The sequence below is a fragment of the Equus asinus genome, chromosome 14 (genome assembly GCF_041296235.1).
Source record: "Equus asinus isolate D_3611 breed Donkey chromosome 14, EquAss-T2T_v2, whole genome shotgun sequence".
Lineage (NCBI taxonomy): Eukaryota > Metazoa > Chordata > Mammalia > Perissodactyla > Equidae > Equus > Equus asinus.
The window spans coordinates 10,693,466-10,719,830 of record NC_091803.1 but is presented as its reverse complement, the minus strand read 5'-3'; the positions used below and the strand labels follow the sequence as shown (position 1 = coordinate 10,719,830).

The 26,365-nt window shown below is 44.3% G+C and overlaps 1 protein-coding gene and 1 long non-coding RNA gene across 3 annotated transcripts in view; both read left to right on the top strand.

Moving 5' to 3' along the window:
* The window catches only part of LOC123282602 (uncharacterized), a 151,884-nt gene extending 139,989 nt beyond the window's left edge, over window positions 1-11,895 (top strand). Inside the window, exon 7 of one of the 2 annotated variants that reach the window (XR_011494112.1) lies at window positions 11,775-11,895. This is a non-coding gene — a long non-coding RNA (uncharacterized lncRNA). The remainder of the gene's footprint in view (window positions 1-11,774) is intronic. The other variant, XR_011494113.1, reaches the window with a different exon arrangement.
* Window positions 1-26,365, top strand: part of LOC123282395 (heparan sulfate glucosamine 3-O-sulfotransferase 4-like) — a gene marked incomplete at its 5' end in the record, with an annotated part of 133,690 nt that overhangs the window by 86,831 nt on the left and 20,494 nt on the right.

Below are 26,365 nucleotides of genomic sequence, written 5' to 3'. Positions count from 1 at the left end.
TATATTTTTCTTTTTTTTGAGACTTCCTCTTGGACCCATAAATTATTCAGAACTGTGTTATTCAATTTCCAAATGTTTAGAGGTTTTTCCTGTTGTCTGTTAATGCTTTTTAGTTTGGTGTCATTGTGATCAGAGAAAATAGTTTGTTTGATTTCAGTTCTTTTAAGTTTATTGAGATTTATTTTATGTCCCAGGGTATTAGCTATCTTGGTGAATATTCTATGGTGCTTGAAAAAATGTATATTCTGCTGTTTTTGGGTGGAATTTTATGTATATGTCATCTGAATCCTATTGGCTGATTGTATTTAGACCTTCTGTATCTTTTCTAATTTCCTGTAGTGGTTCTATCATTTTCTGAGAATGAAGTGTAAATGTTCCCAATTCTATCTGCAGATTTGTCTATTTCTCCTTTTATCACTATCAGTTTTTGCTTAATGTTTTTCAGGCTCTGTTGTTTGATAAGAAACACATTTAGAATCATTCTCTTACTCATTTTTATATTTCTAATACAGGGCCCAGCATATAATATGTGCTTTCAATAAATATTCCCTGAATTACTTAGCAAGTTAAAATTAAATAAGTACGTAGGTGAAAGATAGAAAATATTTCATTTTCTCAAGCTGCAATTCCCCCCGCCCCCGGTTGTATCAATTATGCATCATATAGTGTTCAATTAAATCTTATTATTTCCTCATTTATGTTTATTAGTGTTGATTCAAAAATTTAGTTTGAGAAGGAGCAAACTTAGCAGAAAAAGCACAGACTTTCAAGTGAGATGGATTTGATTTGTAGATATGAGCTGTGTGGCCAAACAGAAAATTTATCCTTTTTACTTTTCAGCTTTTTTGTCGGAAAGTGAAAATCATGACAGTCTATCCATTAGGAAACTGTTGGTGACAGAACTTCTGGCTTAAATAACAATAAAAAATTGGTTTATTTAACAGAAAATTTTGGCAGTAACTCATCCTAGGTGTGGCTTTATCCAGTCCCGAGCTTCATTTTGTCCTCAGGGAATCTAGCTGTATTTCTTGATGATTCTCTAAATTTGGTCTTCCCTCAGTGCCAGTTTTATCCTCCTAGTGGCTTCCCTCATAGTGGCCAAAATGACTTTCACTGTTCCAGACCTCACAGCTTCTCACCTTCCCACCACAGCTTGCTTGGAAAGGGTGAACATCTCTTTGGGCCGTGCCTGCAGGGGCTTGTTCCCCAGAAGTGCCACAGACGTTTTCTTGCTTCTCATTGGCTTTCGCTGGATCACATGTGCATCCCTGAACCAATCACCATAACTAGTAAGACAGAGCTAAGAGTGATGTCAGTCCCAGTCATACCACTTGCCTGAGAATAAGGGTCTTTGTGGGAAATGGAATGCAGGGGAGTCAGACAACACATATCTGTTGTAGTTGCCAATATTTCAAGATTGTTATGAGGATTAGAAATAATATGCAGAGGGTACCCTTTGTAGAGCCTGGAATGGTTGGTTACATGTCCAGTAACTCTTGATATCGTAATGATGATGATGATTTGTAGAGTTTAAGTAGATGTCTCCAGAAGGTTCTTAGAATATTGTAGGGATGCCTGCAAGATAATTTGAGTTTTGAAAGTGGTTTTCTTGTGTATGTGAGGAAGATTGACCCTGAACTAACATTTGTTGCCAATCTTCCTCTTTTTTGTTTGAGGAAGACTGTCATTGAACCAACATATGCGCCAATCTTCCTCCACTTTATGTGGGATGCTGCCACAGTGTGGCTTGACAAGCAGTGCTGGGTCCGTGCCAGGATCCGAACCTGTGAACCCCAGGCTGCTGAAGTGTGGTGCACAAACCTAACCACTATGCTACCCCGCTGGCCTCTGAAAGTGTTTTTATCAAAAATGACACTTAACTTCTGAGGTCCAGGGAGATCTAATGACAATGGACTCTTAGCTGATCTTTCTATCTGTGGTCTAGCGTCCTTCAGACCATTCTCCATGTCGCCTCCAGGCTGAAATTCCTAACCTATAAATCTGATCAAATCACTACCCCAGTCGCAAGCTTCGGATGTCTCTCATTGTCTACAGCAGTGCCTTTCAGACTTTATTTGCATATGAGTCACACAGAGTATTGTTAAAACTCAGATTTTGATTTGGTCATTTCTAACAAGTTCCCGAGTATTGCTGCTCTGGGGGTGCCCTTGGAGAAGATAGGCCTATAGAATAAAGAGCAAACACTCTTATGTGGCCAAGACCTCAATAATCTGACCTCACCTACATCCGTAGTCCCTTCTCCCATCATGCCCCAGCCTGCCCCACGCATTGCAGCCTTGCCTAAATGCTACAGGCATTTGCATCCCATTGACCTTTCACAAGGCCGTCTTTCTGTTTGAAAACTGTGTCCCCTCTGCCATCTTCCTTTCCAAGTCTTACTATTGCCGAATAATCTTCTAGTCTTTTGTTGGAAAGTTTATTTGACATGCCTTCCCGTGATCAGTTAAGAGCTCTTCCTATACAGTCTCATAGCACTGGATTCTTTTTGTCTCTGCCTTCCTATACAAATACTATTTTCTTGGTGATAGAAAGGGCTGCTTTTTTTAATGTTGGTAAAAACAGCAGAAACAGTTTATTATGTGCTGAATCCTGGGTTAAAGACTTCCCATGTATTATCACATTCAGTCTCATGTAGTCCTCACGTCTACCCTGGGAGGTAATTATTTCTTAACGTGTTAATCAGGACTCCCACTTGCAAAGGACAGAGTCTGGACACTGAATTCAGTTGACCCTTTAAAACAGAAGACTTTGTTGGTTCATATCACTGGACACTCCTGGGAGTAGGTATAGTCACACATATGGTTCAACCACAGACTGGATGAACAATATTCATGGTATATCTATCTGGCAAAGGACTTATGTCCAGAATGTATAAAGAATGCGTACAAATATATGCCTACAAAGTATAGATACACAAGAGCATTAAAACGGGCAAAAGGCTTGAACAGACAGTGTGTGAAAGAAGATGTACAAATAGCCAATAAATGGGGAAAAAAATGTTCAATATCATTAGTCATCCAGGAATACAAATGAAAACCACAATGAGATACTCTTCCGCAACCACTAGAATGGCAAAAACAAGCAAAACAAAACAAAAAACAAAATTGACAAATCAAGTATTAGGATATGGAGCAGCTGCTGGTACGTTACATTGCTTGCTGTGGGGAATATCAAATGGTACAACCGTTTTGGAGAACTGCTTGTTAATTTCTTATAAAGTTAAACATCCATTTACCTACTGACCCAGAAATTCCACTCCTAGTTATTTACCCAAGAGACATGTAGCTGTGTGTCCACAAAAAGACTTAAATAGCAATGCTCACAGCAGCTATATCACAATAGCCAAAACCTGGAAACAACTGAAATGTCCATCATTGGGTGAATGGATAGATAAATTGTGGTATATATTGACAGAGAGGGATATTATTCAACAACAGTAGGACAAGCAACTGATATATACAACAATATGGCTGTAGTTCAAAAACATTTTGTTGAGCAAATGAAGCCAGACACAAAAGGATATTTTTGTATGATAATATTTATTCATGATGATAAAAGTAAAAAAATGGTTGTTTCTAAGGGGCAGGGAATTGATCCGAAAGGGGCGTAAAGGGACTATCTGGGGTGATAGAGGTGTTGTGTATCTTGTGTTCAGTGGGGGTTGCTTGGAAGTTTGCACTTGTCAAAACTCATTAAACCAAACACTTAAGAACTGTGTATTTTATTGTAAGAAAATTATACCTCCATAAAAATAATTATATAGTACAGGGGAAACTTGAAATAGAAGATGCTCACTGCTGTTACTGTGTCCATTTTATAGTAGAGATAAGTTTGAACTCAGAGACATCAAATGGCTTGCACAAGTTCACATAGCTGGTATGTGGTCTGCAAAGACTCCCAATAGCTGTACACTAACCACTCTATCATTCCACCTTCCTGGCATCTGCTACAAGATCTGGTGTGTAGTAGGAGTTCAGTGAATGGTTATAGAGTGAATGAAAGCGTTTGTGATGAGTGCTGGTAGAGTTGTGCCTTACCCAGGTAGTGGAGCCACAAATTCAGGAAGGAACGAGAAATGTAGAGGTGTGTCCTCCTGCTAGGGTTGGTGCAAGGGCTGGCCCTGATACCCCCATCCCAGGAATAGTTTATGTTTCTGGGAATGAACTGTACCTACAGCAGCTAGATTTGCAGGACTTGTGGGAATGAGCATGTTGGTAGATGGACCACGATGACCACACAGTGCCATGTCTGGGTCTATATGTAGCTTTTGCAGAAAGCGAGTCTGAACCGCGTCGCCTATTTCCCTGCTATGGAATGGGAAATGAGAAACAAGAACATCTTTCTCCCCGACGAAGGAGTTCCCAGTGATTTTTCTGCACAAGGGGTTGTGTCACTTCTCTGCTTAAACTCACTGGTGTTCCCCATTGTCGAAGCGTGAATCCCACCCAACTAAGGATGTCTAGAGTCTGTGAAGCCCTCTCTATACAATTTTGGGGACCCTTTTCAAGAAAAATGGAAATAAAAATATATTTCAAGTAAATAAACATGACCACGTGAACATGCTGTAGGGCTCCTCCCAAGGTCTTGGATTGGCCCCAAGCAAGTGAGGGGCTAACTAAAGCTTCACCTTCGTTAGCTTCGGGGTAAAATTGCCTCTGTGCCCAAAGATTTTCACGTAATCTGATTCCTTCCTATCTCACTCAACTTGTCCCCTTACTGCTCATTTTTCCAACCCTCCACGCAGTTCCTGCCTCATGGAACTTCCCGGAATTGACTAGGCTAGTGGTTTCAACATCCATTCGGCCCAGTGTTCCCTGTCTATTACAGATATTTTGGAGGACCTCCTGAGGTGAAATTCATAGACAATATAACCGTTCCACATGCCTCATTAAAAAATCAATATTATCTAATTGTAATCTAAAGGAGAAATAAAAATGAAATAATTTATTATAAAATAATATACATACCAATATGTAAATGCTTGGTTATGATGACACCAAAAGGCTAACCATGTACCCCTGATTTACGAACTCCCACTTTCCTCCCCTACCCTCACCCCATAGGGCTTGGTGCCTTCAGCATTGGGAAGCATTGTACAGGATCATTTCTGACTCTGGTTTTAGCAGACCCTATACCTTCTCTCCGGGCTGCCTTCCCCCACTGGTCCTATCTTCTAAAATCCTCCAGAACCAAGGCTCAGACAGTGGCCCTCATCTCAGCCCTCCCAGAAGCTTCCATTGACAGCTCACTTCTCCAGAGGCGATCGATACCTTTGTCATCTGTACCTCCAGCATCCGTCCAGACTTGTGGTTTGCCCTAGCTGAACCACATCATTCCTACAAATTTATCTAAACCATTTCAGTTAATGACCAAGACGTTCAACTCCATATTGAGTGTTTCACATCCTTTTGTCTCAGTACAAATTAAAATAAGTTTTGAAGGAAGAAAATTGACCAAAACTTGACTCTTTAGAGATTCAAAGTAAAAAAATAAGAAAGTAAACAGAGGAAGAAGTCCCTAAGGACATGGAGCATTTCTGAAATGTACTCGAGATTTGTTCAGTGTTTATTCGACATGTAAAATTAACATGAAGTTGTCTTGAGACAAATTATTTTTTTTTAATATTTTTAGATGTCTGGCAATAAAGAACACCTGGATGAGTGGACAGACGCTCCAAAGGGAATTTAATTTTGAGGGGCGAACTGGGTCCAGGTGGAGTGATTGTTTGAGAGAAGTGGACAGGGAGGTGCCTCTTGGGATCTGGCATCCGGACAGAAGGCTCCTGGGTCTGCGATCAGCATGGGATGCCTTTCTAAGGGCTTGATATGGTGATGGAGGCTTCTTCATTGTTGGCCTCAGATGGGTGGCCATCTGGCTTCCTAGATGCTCCTAGGTTGATGGGGGACTGACCAGAGTAGGGGAGCTGAATCAGAGAATGATGACCCCCAGGGGAGGAGCCGTTAGAGCAGAAGGGAAGTCAAGGGCGTTTGGAAGGAGACAGATTTGAGATTGAATCTAAGCTCTGTCTCTGCTAAATAGGGAGATTTGGGATAAAAAATTTTACCTCCTAGTTCCCCAGTTTTCTCATCTGCAAAATGGGGCTAAAATAGCACATACTGAAAAATTCATTTTAAGTGAAAATTATACTTGATTGTACATGTTAAAAATTTAAGTCAATACCTGGAACACTGTCAGTAATCAATACATGATAGCAATGATTGCAGTCATTACAATTGGAATTATAAAAACAGCAATATAATAAGAATAGAAATTACAATAACAAAAAGGTAACAAGATCAGATCCCCATTGAGGACTTAGGGTATAACCCAAGAAAAGGCAGAAGCCCATTTAGATGGTGGCCAGGTGGTAAGGATGGGGCAAAAGCAGCCCTTTGGCTTCCCTGGGTGTCCAGGATCAGATTTCAAAGACACCAGTTATCTAATGCAGGAATAGTTCTTAATATTATTGTTCATGGTAACTTTTATTGTTTATCGTAGTTTGTAGTAAAGAAGTCAATCCTGCCCAAGACATCTGGTCTTTGTCTTTGGCTTACTGGGAGGTGATCCAGTGTTCTGCTTGATAGGACATGGTTTTTGTTTTGCTTGGGACCTGGGGTCACACTGGGTGGTGAAACAATACGATTTAGGGTGGGGGATGGCCACATGTTGGGGTAAGGGTGAGCCATGCCAGAAAGGCCAACAGTGTGATTTGGGGTGGGGGCTTTGGGACACGGGTGGAAGGGTGGAGACTGAGACTGACATCAGCCACAAGGGCAATCCCTCATGTTGATATAGTGAAGTCCCCTGAGAACTCTGATCATGGAGGCTCAAGGAGCGTCCTTGGGTGGCACTGTTCTGTGCATATTGTCACACATGGATGCCAGGAAGGTATCGTGTCCTTAACTCCATGGAGAGAAGACAACGGGACCTCCCCTTTTAGCACTTTTCCTGGACTCTACTCCATACATCTCTTCCTTTGGCTCATCTTTTCTGTATCCTTTCTCTGTGTAAGCTATAATTATGAGCATAACAATTTTCAGTGAGTTTTGTGAGGTTTTTTAGTGAATTATCAAACTTTAGGGTATTTTTGGGAACCCATCAAACTTGCAGTTGGTGTCAGAAGTGAGACAGTCTTGGGGACTGTGCCCTCTAACTTCAAGTTGTCCTAAACCCTCACAGATAGGAAGCTCACAGAAGGTATAAAGAACATTTAAATTCATCCGTAATCACACCGTTCAAAGAGAATCACAGTTTTATTTTGGTGAACCTCTTTAAACATGTGAATATTTGCAAATCTTGTACGTACCGACGTGTAATATAATTTAAAAATGTGTATACCCTAAGCATTTTCCCACGTTATTAAATATTCCTCAAAACAGAACATTTAAGGACAACGTAATATCCCATGGATCTCCTGTAATTTAATCATTACCCAGTTGTGTTTTTAAGTTATTTACAGTTTTCATTATTATAGTTAATTCTTGGATGAACATCCTTGAGTTAAACCTCCACATATGTGCATGATTATTTCTTTAGGATACATTCCTAAAAATGCAATCGTTGAGCTTCCTATATTCTGCCAAACTCTCCTAGAAGGTGGGGCTGGCCCAGGGGGTGGGACTTTGGTGTCTACATCCGGACTGGAGCAGCACACACTCCATGGAACAGTAGAACCTTGGAGGGCAAACAGAACTCAGACCTGAGCAAACTCAGTGACCCAAAGGACTTGTTCATATCAAGTACAAGTCACATCGACTATGCACTTGACTTTGTCAAAAATTTTAGAAAGCCTTCAGATTCATAGGGTGGGCTCTCACAGCTCTTTGTAGGGGCAGTCTTGATAGAAAGTTCTCCCTTCTGAGCGGAGTCAGCCAGGTAGCCTTTTGCTTTGCATAACATTTTGCTTTGGTATCTTCAGATGGTTTTGCTTTCAGAATCGCAAAGACTGAGCTCCCTTGGGGAAACTGAGGCAGTTACCTTCCATCCCTGTCTCTCGTTGATCTAAATGTAAACAGAGTCATCATATACTCAGTGAAGCTAGTGACCATTAGCTTGTGTTCCATTTGCCACAGAGCTCAGAGGGCAGCCCAGGACTAATGCACAGTTCCTGAAATGAATACACCTTGAGAAGTATCCTCCATCCTTCCTTTGTCAAGTAAGCTGTTGGAACTCCTGTGAAAGATTTCTGGATGTGGAGTTTGGAAAGTGAAAGGAATGAGCCTGGGCAACACTGGCGCGTAGTGCCCCTGTCTAACTCTATGTCGCAGAAGTTTATGTTCCTGAAATGTCATTTCAGTTCTAGGTGAGAAGGTGAATGGAGAGGGGAAAGCAGAGGGCTATGCCAGCTTCATGTCAGGCAGTTTTCAGCTGCCTTTTCTCTAGAGCATTAGTTTATTGATGGTAGGTTGTCTTTCCAGCAAATCTCTTTTGATTGCAAGTGTGTAATGAAGGCGTATTTTAGTATCCTTCTAGCTCTAGGGAGAACTCAAGCTGGTTCCTCTCATTCCCACTGAAGTGTCAATGCCAAGGCTGATTCATCTAGATTTTTAGAGCCATCATTCCATCTTGAGGGCTTATGACTACTCTGAGCCATCATAAAGGGGATGTGTCTATGTGGGGTAATTCAGATGGTGCTAAGCAAAGTCTTAGGGCACAGACAGGTTTCTCTTTGTCAAGGATGCTGGCTGCTGTCCTTCCCAGATGCCCAGGAGAAGAGCAATTAACATGATGGTGCACAGTGCTCACCTGAATGGTGGAAAGCAGGCCTCAGCTTCAGCCTCCATCCACAAAGCTCCTCCAGGTCCAGGGACCCCAGCCTCTTTCCTTCATCGGCAACGCCAGGCTGTCATTCCCACTCTACTGGGGTGACCCTCGGCAGGGTGCTGGAGAACTCTCGAATCCTGTTCACTTTCCTGGTCCTCCCTTGGGAAGTGAGAAGAGGCTCCTGTATACCCTCCTGTCTGTGATTTTATCCTTAACTCTTGTATTCCGTGGGACCTGGTCTCACTGGGTGCCCTGACAGGAGTCTAACCCTCATGTTTCTCTTTTGCTGCTTTTCCTGAGCCTGTGAGATTTTTTTGTGGCGGGAGAAAACCTCATGCTCACAGATCAATGAGCGTATTCTTCTATGCCTATTGTTCAGTGCAGGATTTTGGTCTTTTGAAACTCCAAGGAAATAGGCTCTTGAAACTCAAAAACCTTTTTTGCTCAAGACTGTAGTCCTTGCCTTGAGTTTCAAAGGCCTGTTTTGAACCTCAAAGACCAAGCACTGATTCTCTCTCTCTTTGGATACCTGCTAGAAAAAACCCTACACCGGAGTCAGTGGGTGTAGAGTGCTCTAGCTATTGAAGCGTTAGCAGGAAATACCTGGAACCAGAAAAAGAAATTACATCAGCTTCTCTTTCACAATAACCCATCCCAAGTTCCTTCACACAAGAAGAGACTCAGAATTCAAATTCAGGTCAGTCCTCGTTCAGCCTATATGAACCTAAGTGTCTTCTGGAGTTTGTCCAAGGAGAGCAGTAAAATTAGAGTGATGAGTAACCATTGTTGATTATTTACCCCAAGAAGTAAGCTGAGCATTTTAGATAGAACATCGTATTTTCACAGCAATCCTGTGAAATAGGTGTTATTGTTCTTGTTACCATTTTCCAGATGGGAAAACTGAGACTCCTAGGGATTAGGGACATGGTTAATTAGTGATGGAATTAGGAGAGAAACCCAATCCAGAGCCACATCTCTAAGCTGTATGAAAAGAGGTGGAGGTGATGCGAACTTGGTGAGTCGAGGAGTCGAAAGAAAGATTTCTTGGACTCTCAAGAGCTAGCAGTAGTGCTCGTTTATTCACAGAATAGCATGGAGTAGTGGGGGACGAGACCCGTGGGCAGTGAGGAGCTGCTGGCATGGGGACAGGACCCATGGGCAGTGAAGAGCTGCAGGCGTGGGGACAGGACCCATGGGCAGCGAAGAGCTGCAGGCGTGGGGACAGGACCCATGGGCAGTGAAAAGCTGCAGGCGTGGGGACAGGACCCATGGGCAGTGAAGAGCTGCAACGTGTTGAGGGTTAGAGCTAAATTTGTAAGGCATAGGTATTTGAGTTATTTCTTTACAAGACAAAGGACAGATCATGAAAAACATTGTTAAAATGATGTCAGTGCAGGTGGGGTCTGGTTATTGGGTGGTCCTATATCTTTGGGTAAGAATCAGATTGGATTAAGTCAGGACGTCCTATGCTTCCTGGAGGATGATATAAATCAGTATGTAGGGCAGGATGCCTTGGGCTTCTCTCCCTGGGGCAGCCTTGATCCACATCGGAGGGAATGTAAGAAGGGTCAATATGAAGAGGGTAAATGAAGAAGAGATAAATCGAAGGAGTCTCATCACTGGCCTATTGTACATTCATCTTCCTTTACCAGGAACACCCTTCCCTCAGATCCTGTGAGGTTGAATCCTTTCGTTATTCAAGTTTCGGATCACAATATTATAGACATCATCATCGACCACCCCAGCCAACCACCCACCATGTGCACACTCAGGACCTCAGCCACGTTTTGATGAATCCTGTTTTATTTTTTAAATAGCATCGCTTCCTCTGGAATGGTCTTGTCATTTATTGATGTTCCTCTGCATTTACTATCTGTCTTCCCTTTCTAGAATCTCTGGAGCATAGGCTTTGAGGTGAGGCACTTGGTGGTTTCGGCCTCTTGTTTATCCTCAGTGTTTAGCACAGTGCCTGGCTCCTACAAGCTTGCTCCATAAATCTGTTTGAGTGAGTTTGGTTGAGTGAGAAGGAGCAATCAGAAAGGTTAGAAAGAGAAAAGCCCCATCTTGCATATCTCTAAGCCACATTTCAGAATAGAAATGGCAAGCTTAACCGCTCATTGCTTTTCACCCTTGACGTCAAAAGCTGCTTAGGAAGGTCTGGCTGGTTTGCTTTGGGGCTGCCTCTTTAAGCGAGGATCAGACAGCACCTTTAATGTTGAGCTTCATTTGTTTATCAAAGACAGACGAGCCTTTGTCCTCCGTCACAGCTGGCATGGGGCAAGATGGGAGCATCCTCTGCCTTGTACTTCAGAGGAGCCAAGTGTAGCTAAAACGGTGGTTTTTCAACTCCAAAATAATCCGGGAATGTGCAAGTTCAGCTTAGACACCCTAAGAGGAGGAGAGCAGGGAAAGTTCAGATTATAACCCGCTTCTAAAGCCCTTTATGCAGATGGGAAGACCAGCTGGAGTGAGTTTCTGAAGTTCTGCTTCTTCAGAGAATTTAGGGGTTCACCAGCCTTTGGGCTGTGCCCACCAAACACGTCATGGGTACCAGGAAAGAAGGCATCTGAAAGGTAGCCACTGCAGCCCCTTCTAGCTTTTTCCCCTGAACTTGACTCATTTGAGTATCACTTTTACAAAATTTTGTCATATCCGAGGACCACCTGTGGTTAATATATGTAATTATATATAATATTATAATGTATATACACGTATCACACCTGTCACACAGGGATGTGTGTATGTGTTACTATGCTTACTGTCCTTTGTTTATTTTGACTCTGCATTTAAATGAAAACTTTACATCATTAATACAAATGGAAAAGAAGGAAAAGTATCAGTGACCTTAGGTGGAAGGGAATTAGAAACATAACACAATGAGAAGAAGACAATATTATTAATTCTCTGCCTTTTAAAAATGAGAGATTAGCAAATGTTAGGTGTTAAAGACATCTGAATAACCAAAATTAGACTTTCTCTTTTTTTATCAGAAAGAATGAAGGAAAGTTGAAAAGAGTATCTTTCCTCCTGTGTCTGTTGATCTCATCCACTGCTGTTGACCTGAAGACATCTGGCAGAACGCCTAAAACGGTGGCCGTGTTTTGTTGGCAGCTTCGAGAACCACTTCACTCTCCAAATCTGGAATCCCGTCTGTAACTTCTGGCCAAGTGATCGCCAGGCCTGTCTCCATCATTTGCTCTGAAGGAAGCTCAGTCTTCTGACACAATCCACGCCAAGTTCTCTCTCTTTCGAGTGAGAAAGTCCTGGAACCAGGAGTATGAGTGGGGTGAGAAGGAAGCGAGTCCTTCGCAGCCTCTGAGAAGACAAGATATTTCAGGCATATGGAACAGCATTTAAAAAGGCAGAAGGAGACAGCACGGCCTATTTTAGGGGAACTGTAAGTAGTTAATTCAGTGTGGCTGGATCCACATAAAATGCCAAAGGGAAGGCAGAGAGGGGTGAAAGAAGAGGTGGGAAAGAGGGAGGCAGGGTGTGGGTGCAGACCCTGGGGAGCCAGCAGGCCATGCTCCTGACTGTGGACTGCAGTTTTGACGCCAGCCGGGTGCTTGCTGCCGTCCTTTGCACTGGTATTTATAGGTAAATTGTATTTGGGTGGCAACAGCATTCCCTTCTGGAAGAAATCTATTTTTGCTGCATGAATATATTGATAAGATTTGGGGGTGGGTGGGAGGGATGTGAGAGCTTCTAGGATTTTGTTTACCTTTCTGGGAGATGCAGGCTGAGGGCAGAGATGTATTTCTAAGGATCATGAAAGGGGATTTGTAAAAGGCTGGGCAGCCTAAGAGATAAAGGCTGTTAGGGGAGGAATTTCCATGAGGGGAATAACGGAGTGTCTGATGGGAAACTTGAAGAAATTTCTGCTCTCAAGGCAGAAGCAGACACGGAGACACTGATTGAGCATATGTAGTTTATTTAGGAGGTACAGGGACACACCAGGGAGTGAGGGGGCCATACAGGGAAGGAAGGCAGCTGATTAGTGGGCCAGTAGTAAGCCAGCTATCCCAGTGGCTGCCTCAGACTTAATCCTGTGGGGGAAACTCTGGGAAATGGGGTAAAAAACTGCCTCAGAATCATCGTGCCAAAGGGCAGGTCAGTGGTGAGAGGCCGTCCCCAGGGAGATGTTAATTCCCAGGTGCTGCTGACGTGTCCTGGGTACAGGCAGAGCCGGATTCTGAAATGGGGGCAGCGTTTCCAGGAAGACGAGGCTCTGAGTGTTGAAGTCAGAACAGAGCACGTGGAAGCGGTCAGGCCGCTGTGTGGAGCATCACTGGCACCTGCTTGTCTGGTTTGGCAGGTTGTACCTGCTTTCCCAGGACTCACGTGAAATCTCCCATGATCTGCCCATATGTTGTTCATGCATTGGAAAGATGAATCTGATGGGAAGATGTGACTCATTGCTGAGTGTTGCCTTAAGTGAGGCTCCACAGAGACCTGCCACTTTCCAAGCAGGCCGGCCTCATCTGCTGATACAGCTACATTGGAGTCATCAGATCCTTCTTAGTTGCAGTGACAAGAATGCAACTCTGACTTAAAAACCAAGTAAAATGAAACTTATTGGATCTTAGAACTGAACAGTCCAGGGGATGGTCTTCAGGTACAGCTTGATTCTAAGAGCTCAAATGATCTAATCAGACTTTGGATTCTCTCTCTTTCCATCTCTTATGTCTATCTTTCTCTGGACTGATTCCATTTTCTCCTTATTATGATAAGATGGTTTTCAGGAGCTTTAGGCTTGCGTCCTGTTTTTCCATCCACCCTAGTAGAAAGATGACTTCTTCTTCTCTTTTTTTTTTTGGTGAGGAAGATTCACCCTGAGCTAACATCTCGGTGAATCTTCCTCCATTTTGGATGTGGGACGCCTCCACAACATGGCTTGATGAGTGATGTATAGGTCCAAGCCTGGGATCCGAAACTTTGAACCCCAGGCCACCAAAACAGAGCATGCAAACTTAACCACTACGCCACCAGGCTGGCCCCTAGAAAGATGACTTCTTTTAACAAACAATTACAATGAATTTCAAGACTGAGGCTCATTGGCTATGATTGGCCTTCCTTGGGTCACATAGACACCCCTGAAACTCTTGCTGGGGCCAGAGTGGCTGGCCAGCACTGATTGGGCAGGGTGAGTTCACATACCTACCTACCCTTAGAGCCAGAGGGGTGCTTAATTCAACCCAAATCTCACAGACTGAGACGTAGAAGAGGAGCTGTTTCCTGGGATAACATGAGTACCATTGATAGAAAATGAAGAGTGTGTGGATGCTAGGCAAGCAAGAGCAAGAGATATCCACTACAACCAAGAAAAACCAACAAGATGCTCACAGACCTGGGAGCTCAGGCCTACTTTAAGGACCTAGTACAAAACCAGCATCTCAGGTTACCATGACCCCAAATACCCAATCTTGATAACCAGCCCCCTTCCTGAGCCAGACCTACAGCTTCCTTTCAAAGCTGCTGACTCCAGCTGATGGATGAGGGTCCCAGGGTTTCCAAGGCACTGGATTTCCATTGACTGCTGTAACCTTGAGCTACAGACTTTATTGGCAGTATTTAACACAAATCTGTTTTCCATCCTTGTCAGATCCCGCTTCAATATGCGCCACAGGAGAAGAAGTCAAATGCTAAATTGATTTCTTTAATGGGGAGTGCTTTGCAGCTGATAGCAACCCTTCTGGAGAAGCATTAGTCAGGTTACAATGGAACCTCTTCTCGCTGGCTTTTATGGACTCTCCTCTTTGCCAGGAGTATAGGACTCTGATACCATCGTTTGCCTGTTTTTTCTTTTAACTGGAGACTAAGGAGGTCAGGGCTCCCACCTCCCGCTTCTAGGTCAGAAGCTGGGTCTTTCTAGGGAAGATTTAACTGTAGGAGTTAGTATCTTGAGATTGCCAAGAATGATTAGTGCCGAGGTGTTTCTTAGCAACTTGAGCGCAATAAGGGGCTGGAATCGTGTGAATGAACACTTACTTGGGAATCTGGGAGCTGGCCTTCTTGCCTGTTTGTGGGATTTTATGGACTGTTTATACTGTATTTTGAGATAATTTGGTGATTTTTCTAAAATATAGTGAGCTCTTGCTTACTTCTGTTCGGTAAGGATTCGTTCCATTTCTGTGTATAATAACAATAATAATGGTGATTGGGGGCATACCCTTGTTCTGTGCTGGGCTCTCTCCATTGTCTCACTCAGTCTTCACAACAGTTCCATGAAGTGGGTCCTGTTATGCCTGCTATGCTGATGAGAGCCTGGAGGCAACAAAGTTACACAGCTTGCCCCAGGTCGTACAACTCATGTAATTAGGAATTCTCAGGGCCTGTATTTATACCTTTGTTTGAACTCCAAAGATTGTTCTTTTAGCCACCCCTGTATATTTCCATCCATGAGAAGGCATTGTACACTCATCAAAGACGGATTTGGTACCATCTCCTAGGATAAGGACCCAGATTTAGAGCATCACATTCTGGAGTGTGACACAAAGAGAAATAAAAACTGGAGGGATGTGGCCAATACAGATCTTCTTAGCCACACCCACCATACCAACTCATGAGGAAGGACCATCTTTATTTCCTAGTTGTGTTGATCATAGAAGGTGTATTTTCAAGGTAGAGGCTGTTATCCTGTTAAGATAGGTAGATTTTCTGCAGGAGAAAAACCCAATGGTTTTTGCGTCTTGGAATCCATCATGTATCTTGTCTTCAACCTTCCGAGATCTGACCTCTCAGGGGACACCGAGGCAGCTTAACACAATTGCATGACCAAAAATGACTTACTGTCTCTGAGCCTCAGGTTTTCCATCTGTATAATGGAATCGATGATGTTATTAATTACACAGGATAACTTGTGAGGGTTGAATTCAGTATTATACATTAGGGCTTCAAGAGATGTCAGTTGCTACTATTTTGTTTTATGTTGCTGGGCTTCAATTTTTACACCTCTCCAATGAAGAAGCTGGATCAGCTCCATTTCTGAACCATGACTGTCACCTGAAAACGGATGGGGCTGGCTAGGGCAGAATGAGGCAGGAAACTGAGATCTGTGGACAAAGTTGAGGGGTCAGAAACAGCTTCAGAAGTGAGAGCAAGTTCAGTCTCGCTGGTGACACTTGGTGTCACGAGGATCTGGCTACAGACAAGAAGTGGTAATTGAAGGTGGCTGTTGGCGTTCAGCACGTCCAACAAGGGATGACGGGCGACATATCAGGCCAGCAGATTATGATGGACCTGTCACTGGGTGTTAGGGACTGAACCAGATACCATTCAGAGACAGAGCTCTATAGACTGGACATAGACAAGGTTGTAGGCAGGGGATGATGTTCCAGTTACTATTTCTGTGTAACAAACCACTGCCTAACCTAGTGGCGTCAACTGACCATTTTATTAGGCTCCTGCATTCTCTGGGTAAGGAATTTGGGAGGGCTTGTCTCTACTCCCTGATGTCTGGGGCCTTGTTTGGAAAGATGCAAAGCCTGGGAGTGACTCAGTGACATGAAGCAGGAAACATCTGGAGGCATCTGCACTCACTTAGCTAGTGGTGATGCTGGTTACAGCTGGGACCTCGGCTGGGGTGTCAGGCAGAACACTTCCTATATGTGATCTCTCCATCTGGGCTAGTTTGGGCTTCCAAACTAGCATGGCACTAGGTCTTGAGACTGAGTGTCCCATCAGAGCAAGGCAGAGGTACATAGCATTTTTACTATTAAGCCTCAAAGTCACATAGTGTCACATACTCTAGGTTCAAGAGGAGGGAACACATACTTCGCTCCTCAATGAGAGGGAGGGCGGAGTGACATTGTAAGAAAAGCCTGTGGGAGGGAGATTTTGCTGCATCCATCTTTGTGAAATCCAATCTACCACAGGTGTTTATAGTCTAAGTTGTTATTGTGTGAATGTTAATAGCACAGACTCTGGAGCCAGACTGCCTGGCCTCATGTCCTGACTGCACCACTTACTAGCCGTGTGATGTTGGGCAGGTCATTTAAACCCTTCGTGCCTGAGCTTCCTCATCTATGAAATGGGACTACTAACAGTACCTATCTTTTTGGATCGTTGTAAAGATTAAATGAACTAAGAACATGGAAAGTACTCAGAACAGAGCCTGGCACATGATAAACTAAAGGCAGGTGTTTCCTATCATTATCATCACTAAGAAGGTTTCTGAGGCAGAGACTCAGGCTTCTGGAACTAGCCAGGAACAATTCAGAGACCCAAACGAAGGAGCAAGATGTAGGTCAACCTATTGGAAAACAAGGCCTGATGCTGATGTAGAATGTGAGACAAGAACTGATTAATTGCTTCTCTTTTGGATCAGAACTGATCCCAGAGGTGGGGCCTCTGTTTTAAAGGCAGACAGGAGCTGGGGGCCAGTGGCCCGTGCAGGGGTGAGGTGGGCTCCAGGCACAGGAAAAACACCGGGCCTGATTCTGTCACATCTATTAACCGTCTGACCCCACCACACTTCCTTTCGCCTTTCTCCACATAAGCCCCTCCATGTCTCATCGTGCCTCATCTTACTTGCTGAGTGACAGGCCTGGAGCTAAGCCGTGTTACATCCTCAGTGAGTGACAGAGGAAGGAGGCCTAAGCCATCATGAGAAAGGATTGTCCAGATCTGTTTGGGGAACATTCTAGTTGAAGCAGAGGAGGAGAGCAATCACATGGGTGGGCTCCACCACGGGTTTTATGAAGCCCCTTGGTATAAGTCAGAGTTTTTTGTGGCAGAAGACAGAAGCCCAGTTCCAACCAGCTTAAGCTAAAAAGGGAATTTATTTGCTGCTTAACCGAAAAGTCCAGGAGGAGACAGTCTCACTGGGGTCTATATGCTCAAATGATGTTGTTAGGAATCCTGTCTTTCAGAACCACTTTCCTTTCTTATTTACTTTTAAATTTTTGGCCCTATTCTCAGTTAGGATAAATCCATTCATTCATTAATTCATTCATCAAATAGCTATTATGGGTTTATTATGCACTAGGCATGTTTTAGTGAATAAGACAGCAAGTCCTTGATCTCCTGGAAATTATTTCCCGAGGAGGAAGATAGAATAAACCAGCAGACAGATGAAAATGTATGTATCGTATCGTACATTTACATACATACAGCTACTAGTGTAATGGAGACAATAAAACTGGGTACAGGAATACAGAGCAACAGTAGAGGGAATAGTCACAACAAATCTCTCTGAGCTGGTGACATGGGAAAAGGGACGCCTGTAGTGAAAGGGAGCCTGCTGTGGAGGGAAGAGTATTCCAGCAGAGGGAACAGTCCTGCAAAGACTTTGAGGCAAAGATCGTCTTGCTGTCTTTGAATAACTAGAAGGAGACCAATATGGCTGGGCCTTAGGGACCAAAGAGGAAAGTCATGTGAGAACAAGTGGGAGAGGCAGATGGTACAGGGATTCTGGCCATGGTAAGGAGTTTAGATCTTATTTTAAGTGTAGTGAGAAGCCATGGGTGACTTTTAAGTGAGGTATCAATATGATCTTATTTGCCTATTTAAAAGATCACTCTTTCAGTTTTGTGGGGAATGTGGTGGCAAAGGAGGAATCAATTCTTGGTTCAAGGCTGACATCCTTCCGGATTAACAACCCCTCCAGACAAAGTCCCAGGGAGAGATCTCATTGGTCAGCCTTGAGTCACATGCAAATTCATGGGCCAGCCACTGTGGCCATAGTGATGGGATATTTTGAATGGCCCAGTTGAGGTCCCATATCCACTTCTAGATGTCGGAATGGGGCTAGCCCCACCCCATCCACTGAGAAGGAAAGAGTGATTCCTTAATTGAGAACTGTGGGTACACTTAACAAATGAGGTGATGGATGTTGGACAGGCAAAAGGGATAGAAGTCCTCTGTGCCCCTCAGTGACATTCCCAAAGTGAGGACATCCATCTCTGCTTGAGCACATTCAGTGATATCCAGGGGCTTCCTTCCTCCTTGCCTCTCCTCTCCGTCACTCACCAGAGCAGCCACTAGAGAATGGCTAGAATGGAAAGGCATTTCTTCCTGGTTTTAAACTAGGGCCATTTCCACTATGTGGTCCTTCTTCTACTTTCTGAAGCCTGTCAGGTGAGCCTAAATACTGTTCCATACAGCCCTTTGGAAGAGAGTAGCAACATCTCCCTCAAGTATTTATTTGTCTACCCTGAATAACCTCGGTGGATTCCTTTCTCTCCCCAGGTCACAGCCCCTTTGTCATTCTAGTTGCTTTCCTTAGAGTCCTTAGGACTTCATCAGATTTTCAAATGCTCTATTCTGTTAATGGGGCGGGGAGGAGTGACTCCTGGTTTAACAGGAGCAATTTCTTATTTTACGCCTAACCTAGGGTGAACTAAAAAAGTATGGTGTGCAAATGAAGTTGTTCCCAGCTTAGACAAAGAAGTCACTAGTCCATCGATCATTGATGTTGGGGGCAGATAAGGGGAGCAAAAAGCAGCTTGGAAAGCAGAATGGGAACTTCCCAGGAGGGGGGATGTTCCTGGGGACCTTTGGGTTTTCTGTAGTTTGTAGCCCTCTTTTTTATTTACAGGAGGAAAGTTCGTAGGAGTATTCCTCCCATACCATCCGTATTTACCTTCAGTATGGAATTCATCATGTTTTCTAGTCATGCATTTATTCAGCAAGCATATATTGAGCACCTACTGCATACCAGGTACTGGGCAATAGGGATGTAGAGAGGAGCAAACAAATCTTCTGGACTCAGTCTGTTGTGTGGACAGATCAGAAAATCACTAATGGTAATGAAGTGGGATCAGGGCTATATCAAGAATATATGCTAGTGAGGATCCTTCTAGGAAGTGCCTGACACTGGGGCTGAGGGTGGAGGATGGATGGGTGAGGCGGGGTGTGTGTGTGTGTTCTGGGCAGTGGGAACAGTATACAAAGAAGGGAACCAGGGCTTCAGAGAATAGGGTGATGTGAGTTAAAAAAAAAGATGGGGTGGGGGGGAGGATAAATGGGATACAGCCGGATATTAAGCTTGATCACTAGACAAGGTAGGTCTTGGCATGGCATATGCGGGCGTTGGGAGTGATTGAGAGTGTCAGTCATGGGCAGTGACAAGATCAGAGTTGTGTTTTACAAAGGTCACTTTGATAAATTTGTAGGGGGTGGACAGAGACCGAGGTGGTCAGAGGCGATGACAGGAGCTTGATGAGTGGGCAGTGGACCAGGGCAGCATGAAAACCAGAGCAGAGATAGCGGCTGTCTTAGTCAGTTCAGGCTGCTATGACAGAATGCCATAGACTGGGGGCTTAAACAACAGAAATTTATTTCTCATCGTTCTGGAGGCTGAGAAGTCCAAGATCCACGTCCCAGCGAATTTGTTGTCTGATGAGAACTCTCTGCCTGGTTTGCAGATGGTTCTTTCTTGCTGTGTCTGCACATGGCAGAGAGAGAGAGATCATCTCTCTCGTGTCCCTTGTAAGGGCACTAATCCCATTCATGAGGGCCCTACCCTCAGGACCTCATCACCAACGAGAGGCCCCCCCCACCTCCAAATACCATCACATTGAAGGTTAGGCTTCACTATATGAATCTGGGGAGGACGCAAGGATTATTCAGTCCATAGCAGTGGCCAAGGGGACAGAGGGACAAGGAGGGAAGGAGATGGAGTCGGGGTAATATCGGCAGCCCTGGTGAATGCCTTGTTCGAGGAACCGAGAGGTGGCAGGCCAGGCTCTGCACCCACATCCCTCTGGACCCCACCTCTGACCGACAGAATCTCAGTCTCTTCTCAGAGATTCTCCTGGGAGTGAAACCAGTGTGAATAGAGAATCCTTATGGGAATTCCAGGCAGATTGCCATCATTCTGCTTCCGTCTCCTCACCTTTAAATGGGGAGAGTAGCGGTAACCTAGCTTTGGGATGTGAGGATTAAATGAGATAGTTGGTGCAAAGCAGTGAGCACAGGATCTGGCACAAAGTGAGTCCTTCAATAAATTATTCTTATTATAGTAGTTTTGATTTTCCTCCGGTCGGAATAGAATTTAGTTGAAGTTAGTGACTGTGTCACGGCTGTGTCTCAGGCTGGTGTCTGCCGCCCTGAGCTAAGCCATAAAAACGCCTAGAATACCTTTTCAAAAGCCTGTCAGCCTCTTGAGGCTCCTACACTTCTTTATTTTATTTTATTTTATTTTATTTTATTTTACTGCAGTAACAGTGGATTCTAACATCATATAGCTTTCAGATGTACGTTGTAATATATTTCGAGTTCTGTGTAGATTACATCGTGTTCACCACCCGAAAACTAATTATAGTCCGTCACCTCACATGTGAGCCTCATCACCCCTTTGGCTCTTTCCCCTCCCCCATCCCCCTATGGTAACCAGCAATCCAATCTCCGTTGCTCTGTGTGTGTTTGTGATTGTTTTTATCTTCTGCTCATGAGTGAGATCACACGGTGTTTGACTTTCTCCCTCTGATTTATTTCACTTCACATAATACCCTCAGGGTCCATCCAAGTTGTCACAAATGGCCAGATCTCATCATTTCTTATGGCCGAGTAGTATTCCATTGTGTATACATACCACATCTTCTTTATCCATTCCTCCCTTGATGGGCACCTAGGTTGCTTCCAAGTTTTGGCTGTTGTGAATAATGCTGCAGTGAACCTAGGGGTGCACGTGTCTTTCTGCATTTGTGTCTTCGAGTTCTTTGGATGAATAGCCAGCAGTAGGACAGCTGGATCATAACGGTAGATCTATTCTTAGTTTTCTGAGGATACTCCCTACTGCTTTCCATAGTGGCTGCACCAGTCTGCACTCCCACCAGCAGTGCAGGAGAGTTCCCTTCTCTCCACATCCTCTCTCCGACACTTGTCTCTTGTCTTGTTGGTTAGAGCCATTCTGACCAGAGGAAGGTGACATCTCATTGTAGTTTTTCTTTGCATTTCTCTGATCGCTAATGATGTTGAGCACCTCTCCATATGCCTGTTGGCCATCCCTATATCTTCTTTGGAGAAGTCACTGCTCAGATCTTTTGCCCGTTTTTTTAATTGGGTTGTTGATTTTTGTTGTTGTTGAGGTGTATGAGTTCTTTCTGTAGTTTGGGTATTAACCCCTTATCCGATATACGGTTTGCAAGTATCTTCTCCCAGTTGTTAGGTTGCGTTTTGGTTTTGTGGATGGTTTCCTTTGCCGTGCAGAAGATTTTTTTTACTTTGATGTAGTCCCATTTGTTTATTTTGTATTTTGTTTCCATTGCCCAGTCAGACGTGGTACTTGAACATAGGCTGCTAAGACTGATGTCAGAGGGCTTACTAAGCCTATGTTTTCTTCTAGGCGTTGCATGGTTTCGGGTCTGACATTGAAGTAAAACCCGAGGGAGGAGGCTGCAGTTCCCGGAGAGCGAGCTTGGCGGGGACCCTGCGTCCCTGTCAGCGCACTTTGCGGCTCCGCGAAGGTCCGAAGCGTGTGGGCGGGGCCCCAGGAGTTCTCCCAGGAGGGTGTCCCTGTCCCTGTCTGCAGTCCACCGCTGGAGGGGGCGGGGCAGCGGCTGGGGAGCGTCTGGGCGGCTGCTGGGCCACCGTCGTAGGAGGCGTGGGAGGCGTCGGCGAGCCGCGCCTGCCTGCGCAGAGCCAAGCCCGGCGGAGTCTGGCCGCGCTCTGCTGCTGTCTCCCGGGCCGGGCTCGTCCGTTCCCCCGGCGTCCGTGGACGCCGCTCCGTGTCCCCGCTGGGCACAGCAGCCCGGGCCCTCCACAGCCACGGCCGCTAGCCTGAGGAGGCCCTCCTTCAGCTCCCGCTCTTCCTGCTCGCCGGACACGGACGACCAGGGCGCCTGAGAAGATGATGCCATCTGCGAGAGGTACCTGGGGGCGTGGGCCTGGGGCCTGGTGGGAGGCGAGCGTGTTTCTGAGGAACAGGCTTGTGCGCCGAGAGTTGCCCGTCAGGTCGCGGGACAGCTGTGCGGCGCGCGGAGCGAGGGGGGGGGATCTCTTCGTGCGCGTCACACGTTCATGGAACGGGCGGTGTGTTCCGGGCACGGGGCCAGCCTGGGGATGCGGTGCCCGGGAGTCGGGCGCTGAAGCGGCCCCTGTGGTCTTGGCTCCTTGGAACCAAGTCTTGCTGGAAGGACAGACGTGAAGAAGATAGTGACGTTGGTCTCGATGGGTTCTGAGGAGTGCAGCTCTCCGTCTTGTACGGGATTGTTAAGGCACCTTCTAGTTTTAGTTTATTTGTTGTCTTTTAAAAGAAATTGATCGGATCTCACGGTATTTCTGTGCTGTGTCCGTTTCTGCCTTAATATGTGGCTTTCTATTTCTAGATTTTTTTTTTAACATCTTCCAATGCGTGTTTGAAATAATTAAATGTGGAGTGTTGTGCTGTATTTTTTCTCCTCCTTGTTTTTGGAGGAGCAGAGGAGAAATTTTGAACGACTGAAATGTTATGATTCAGTTTTTCTTCTTCTTACAGTAACTTTGTATGGAATTTTTTTTTCCTGTTCCTGGATGTTGTATGGACAGGGTTCCTAGTGTGAGAGAGCCCACTTCTGTCAGGATGGTGAAGCGCAGTTTCTTTAAACATAACGCAATTGGGAATTAAGGGGTATATTTTGTTTCTCTTTCCTTTATGCAAAATCCTTCCTATTCCTTTTTTCTTTCCTTCCATCCTCTTTCCTTATGGCCCCGTCTCGGAGGAGCACCGCCTCTTTTGCCAATTTCTGCTTCTCCCTTGGAAGCAGTGCTTCTCCAAGGCTGACACCTCCAGAGCCTTTCCCCTTGCAGCTGCGTGCTCGTGGCCAGTGCCCAGGACTACCGAGTCCTTCGCCTGTGTTGCGTATTTCAGCAGGTAGTGTTGGACTTCCTCTTTTGAGGGTGGTTTGATGTGTTTTATCTGATTCCTCCATGACCTTGTCCTTTCCATGGAGTCTTAAACCTTGCAATCCTCCACTCTGCCAAAGGCTTTCAGCAGTGGTCGGATCTGGGCTGGAAGTTGGCATTTCTTTCTGAACGTGCAGGTCATTTGAAGGTTATGGTCGTCTTGGTCATCTTGTGACGCTACAGACTTGCTTCTGTGTGGCTTCGTTGGTTCTCCTTGTTGACTGTATGATTTGGAGGAGGTCGATTGTATGACTGTGGAGAGTTTTGGATCCAGGGAGCTGTCTTGATCTTCCAGACCCTGAAGGCTCTCCCAGAGTTCTTCCCAGTATCGATTTTCACAGGCCTTTCCCACACGTGATGTTCTTCCTGTTGTTTTCTTGATCCGATGGTATTTCGATGCCAGTTTCATTTTTAATTAATGGATTGTGTCCTTGCTGCCTATTGGTCATCTGTATTTATTTCTCAGTCAATTATTTATTCCTACCCCTTAGCAATTTCTTAGTTGGGTTTTGGGAGCTCCTTCTTCAGTGTGGATATTAACCATTTGTCTATTTTACGTGTTGCTCCTGTTTTCTCTGAGTCTGACTCATCTTTTAACTGTGTTTCTAGTATTGTTGCTAGATGGAATAGTGTATCTTGGGAGTCTTTGCACATTAGTGTAAATCTTTTTGTTTTTGTCTTCGCTCGTGGGTGAGAGATTGGGTATCGAATGCTTATCTCACACAGTTTTGTCCCTCGTCTTTGTCCACACACATTGCTCCATTGTATCCTAGAATTGCAGATGTGCAATCTAATTCCAATGTGGCCTTTTTTCTCTTTCTTCCTAAATCCCTAGAGAATTTTATTTATTCTTGAAGTTCCAAAACTTTCTCAATATGTGTTATGGTCATATTTTTTTCTCATCAATTTGGCCTCATATTTGATGTGTTCCTTTTGATGATCGGGGCCCTCCTTGAGTTGCAGAAAGTTTTCTCTGAGATGTGTTGAAAGATTATTTTTCTCATCTGCTCTGCTCTCTCCCTCAGACATGCCAATCATTCTTCTATTGAAAATCTTTTTCCATCTCTGGAATCTTCTTCTTATTTTCTCTCTTTTCCTTTATCTCCTTCTTTCTGAGAGAGTTTCTCAAGAATGGTTTCAACATCATTGATTCAATTCCCAGTGATGTAAAAACTGATCTTGATTGTTTCTAAGCTGCATGTAATCTCAAGGGAAATTTTATTCTTTCCCAAATACTTTCTCTTTATCTTTTTGTCTGTTTCTCCCTTGCCACCCTCTCCCTTTACAGCTCAGTCCCTCAACTTATACAAGTTTCCATTTCTTGCTTCATAGAGCAAACAGTTTCCTGAATTTTCCTGAGAACACAAACACAGCAGAAGCTTCCTAAAATATAGTTGTTTCCTCAAATAGAAGTCTTTCAAGGACTCTTCTCCTGACTTTTCAGCTGAACGTTTCTATGTTCATGCTGTACAGTCTTGAAGAAAAATAAGACAAAGACATATGGCTGAGATATATGTTCTGATTTCCACGTCGGCGTATTCATGAAGGAGCGAGAAATGGACAGCCTTTTCCTATTAGTTAGACGTAATTTCTACTTCGTTCCTATCAGGTTGCTATGTGATCTTTCCCTTGTTCCTGCTCTGAAGTTGGAGAAGTCGGTGATGTGCACAGCCTTGAGCCACATTTCTAGTTTATTTTTTTTATTTTTATTTCTTTCTGCTGATGAAGATTCGTCCAGAGCTAACATCTGCTGCCAATCTTCCTCTTTTTTTTCTAATTGAGGTCAGAAGAGTTTATAACATTGTGAAATGTCAGTGGTCCATTATAATTTGTTCGTCACCATATCAATGTGCCCCTTTCCCCCTATGCCCAGCTCCCTCCCCTCTTCCCCTCTGGTAACCAGTAAACCGTTCTCTTTGTTCATGTGTTTACCTTCCACGTATGAGTGAAATCACATGGTGTTTGCCTTTCTCTGTCTGGCTTATTTCACTTAACATAACACCCTCAAGTTCCATCCACGTTGTTGTGAATGGGACAAGTTTGTCTTTTTTTATGGCTGAGTAGTATTGCATTGTGTGTGTGTGTGTGTAAATATATATATGTGTGTGTGTATGTACGTATATGACATCTTCATCCAGTTGTCAGTTGATGGGCACTTGGTTTGCTTCCGTGTCTTGGCTGTTGTGAATAATGCTGCAGGGAACATAGGGGTACATAAGTCTCTCTGAATCATTGATTTCCAGTTCTTTGCTTAAGTACCTAGTCATGAGCTAGTAGTGAAGAGACTGTCTTTTCTCCATTGTATGTTCTTGGCACCTTTGTCAAAGATTAGCTGACCATAGATGTGTGGTTTTATTTCTGGGCTTTCAGTTCTGTTCCATTGATCTGTGTGCCAGTTTTTGTACCAGTACCATGCCATTTTGGTCACTATGGCTTTGTAGTACATTTTGAAGTCAGGGATTGTGATACCTCCAGCTTTGTTCTTTCTTCTCAGGATTGCCTTAGCAATTCGAGATGTTTGCCCCATATGAATTTTAGTATTCCTTGCTCTGTCTCCGTCAAGAATGTCAGTGGGATGCTGATAGGGATTGCATTGAGTCTGTAGATTGCTTTGTGTAGTATGGACGTTTTACCTATGTTTATTCTTCCAATCCATGAGCAAGGAGTCTCTTAACATCTCTTTAAGTCACTATCAATTTCTCTCACTCATGTCTTATAGTTTTCTTTGTATAAGTCCTTCACTTCCTTGGTTAAA